Source organism: Orycteropus afer, unplaced genomic scaffold (assembly GCF_000298275.1).
Source record: "Orycteropus afer afer isolate SDZICR_OR568_19922 unplaced genomic scaffold, OryAfe1.0 scaffold00331, whole genome shotgun sequence".
Lineage (NCBI taxonomy): Eukaryota > Metazoa > Chordata > Mammalia > Tubulidentata > Orycteropodidae > Orycteropus > Orycteropus afer.
The window spans coordinates 3,080,194-3,083,694 of NW_006921918.1; positions in this window are offsets into that span (position 1 = coordinate 3,080,194).

A 3,501-nucleotide genomic window follows, 5' to 3' on the forward strand; every position below is an offset into this window, starting at 1 on the left:
CTGTAGTTTTAATCTTCCTGAGTAAGTGCTTCATGTTGTTTCTCTTTCGTCAAGCAATATTGTGCTGCCTGCATATTGCAGGTCATTAATGAGTCTTCCTTCAACACTGATGCCACAGTCTCCTTCACATAGTCTGGCTTCTTGGATTATTTGCTTAGCATACATACAGAAGAAGGAAAGGGCCATCTATTTCTAAAAGAATTGGCCAGTGAAAGCCTTATGAATAGTAATGAAACACTGTCTGATATATTACTGGTTATATATATATTACATTCAATATTCATCACCAACACCATAATTCAAGTACATCAATTCTTCTTCAGCCTTCTTTATTCATTGCCCAGCCTTCTCATGCATATGCAGCAATTGTAAATAGCATGGCTTGGGTCAGGCACAACTTAGTTCTCAAACTTTTGAAGATTTCTAAACTAAGCATGCAAAATTTTACATAACAGATTCTTTACTTTCATGGTGCATCAATTTTAGTAGAGGATGACTGATTGACTACAAGTAAATAAAATTTTAATATGTCAGGTGGTAAAAGATTATGGAGAAAATCAAAGCTCATCTCTCTGATCAAATACTGTTCTAGCAGAGACAGTAAATGCTCTCAATGTAGCATAACAAAAAAAGAAATGCAAAAACATGTTGTTGTTGTTGTTATGTGCTGTTGAGTCAGCCCCTACTCATAGAGACCCCTCCTTGGGCTTCTGAGGCAGAATCACTACAGAAGTAGATTGCCTCATCTTCCTTCCAAGGAGTGGCTGGTGAGTTTGAACCACCAGCCTTCTGGTTAGCAGTCAAGTGCCCTAGGCACTACACTACCAGAGCTCCCTGCAAAAACATAACTCTGATTAAATACACACAAGTAGTCTCTGACTTACTTTCTGATGATTCTGTAAGTCCATTCTGATGTAAATCAAATACCTCTCTTTAATTTTTATTTTTCATTATTATTGTCTTTTATGAACATTATCTTTACAAATCCAATCTTTATTTGTCTTTGGGGGTTAGAAATATGTCATAGAAATTTATAGATATGATGACATCAGCAAATTACACACTGCAACAGTTTATGTAATACACATTACTAACAATGAGATGTAAAGAAAAGGGATGGTCATAAGTGCAGGTCATCATAACTCAAATATGTCATAAATTGGGGACTACTTATAATTAACATGTGTCAAGGAGTTCATTCAGCTGATGAATTAGTGAGTGAGTCAGGAGGATTACAAAGTTGATTTCAAAAATATATTTTGAGAAACTAGCTTTTTATAAGCATTTGGAAAAAAAAAATTAAATTTCAGAATGAAGTCCATAAATTAAATAACAGCATTGGTCAGTATCCCATGGGGCAATAACACTTGACTTTTGGGACTATCTTTTCCCAAATGAAAATGCAATGTAACTATGTCTTGGACCTAGTCAGGTAAGTTATTATGACAGTCAAACAGAAAAATTCTCCCAGAGATTTAAATAATCCTTAGGTGGGCTTGTTAAACAATAAAGCTTCCATCTGACATTGACATTTGATATTTAAATGTTTTACAAAGAAATATGAAAACATGGCACATTTTATTACTATTTTTATAAATTAATAATTAAAAAAAAATCATTGCCATTGAGTTGATTCCAACTCATAGCAACCACTACTGGGTTTCCAAGGCTGTAAATCTTTACACAAGCAGACTGCCCCGTCTTTCTTCTGTGGAGGAGCTGGTGAGTTCGAACCACCATCTTTTTGGTTAGCAGCCAAATACCCTACCTACTTTGCCACCAGAGTTCTTTAATAAAGTTAATAAAGTGCTTATATGTATTTCTGTTGTAAATACTCAAAAATCACTTTTTTCTTTTTTTCCCTATCAATTATTTTCTTTCATCAATTAAGCTTAGACTTGCTTTTCACATTGGCTATTATATCATTAGCCAGGTAGTTCATTTGTGTGAAATTTTTATTTATGTCTCCCATGTCCTAATGTTACTAGGGATGAAAGGCTTGAAATAGCAACAAAAATAAATTAGACAAATTTCTCAGAGAGCCTTTCAGAAACCCTGACAGTAATACATCAAAATAGTAAGTTTTTGAAGAGGCTTAAATTTATTTCATTACGAAACTAAGTTTGATTCATGTTCACCTCCCATAAGTATTTAAAAAAAAAAATTACTAATCAAAATATTCATTACTTAGAACACATGGCTCTGATCCACAGCCTGCAAATGGCTTAAAGTACAGAATTAATTACTTTAAGGATTTCAGTGTCGATAGGTTTATGTTATTATTTTATCTGTTATCAAACCACTGAAGAAAACAGGCTTTTCAACTGCATGTTTGTTATGGCATCAATAAAATCATCATATAATTATAGTCCCTATTTTTAATAGAATTTAAAATAATTTCCAAGGTTTGCATTCCCTCTATTCATATATGTAGGTGTGTGCATTTGCATACATGCACATGTGTGGGTGCACCATCAATATCCTTTAATCATTACAATAACTTATGGGATAGGTATTGGCATCACTCCTCATATTACAGTTAAGGAAACTGACACATGTAGAGATTAAGTAAATTTCCTGCTACCATTAGCTGTTATGTATAATAACTGCTCCAAAATTTTGTAAACTCAGTGAAATATTTCATACTACTCATGAATATTAAGATAGGAATTTGGGGTCTGTATTGGGTGCTTCTTCCAAGCTACAGGCTGGATAATCCATTTCTATACATAAAATGGATTTTTAATACATATATTTTGCCTCAGTTCTGAAGGTCCTCTTTCCATATGGCAACTCTTCTTCTACAGTCTCTGTGTGGCTCACCCTTCTCAGAGCATGGTAATCTCAGTAATTCAAATACAAAATGAGAAGAGAATGAAGCTTTCAGTTACTATCCATCAAGGATGTCAGGAATAATGGCCATAAGGAAAGACGCATATAAAGCAAGAATACGTATACCTTTAAAACTTTTGTAAGCTTCTTACTTGCCTCATTTCTGACTTTTTTCTTATACTTTTTTTTTTTTTTTTTTTACTTTTATTGTGCTGAAAACATACACAATGAGACATTTACCAACATAACAACTTCCACATTCACAGCTCAGGAACATGGATTACATTTTTCATATTGGGCCACTGTTATTGCTATGCTTTTCCAAAATAAGCATAAATTTGATGCCCCCCAAATGAAAGCCTCCTCTCTACCCATCCCTCCTACCCTTGGTAAGCACTAATAATCTTTGGCATATATATATATATATGTCTACACACACACATATACATATACATGGGGTTCTGGTGGTGTAGTGCTTAAAATTTTTGATTGCTAACCAGAAGGTTGGCAGTTCAAATCCATTAGCCACTCCATGGAAGGAAGACTGGGCATCTGCTTTCGTAAAGATTTACTGGATCAGAAACCCAAAGGAGGTCACTATGTGTCAGAATAAAATCGATGGCAGTGAGTTTGGTTTTAGTTTATATATATATATATATATATATATAT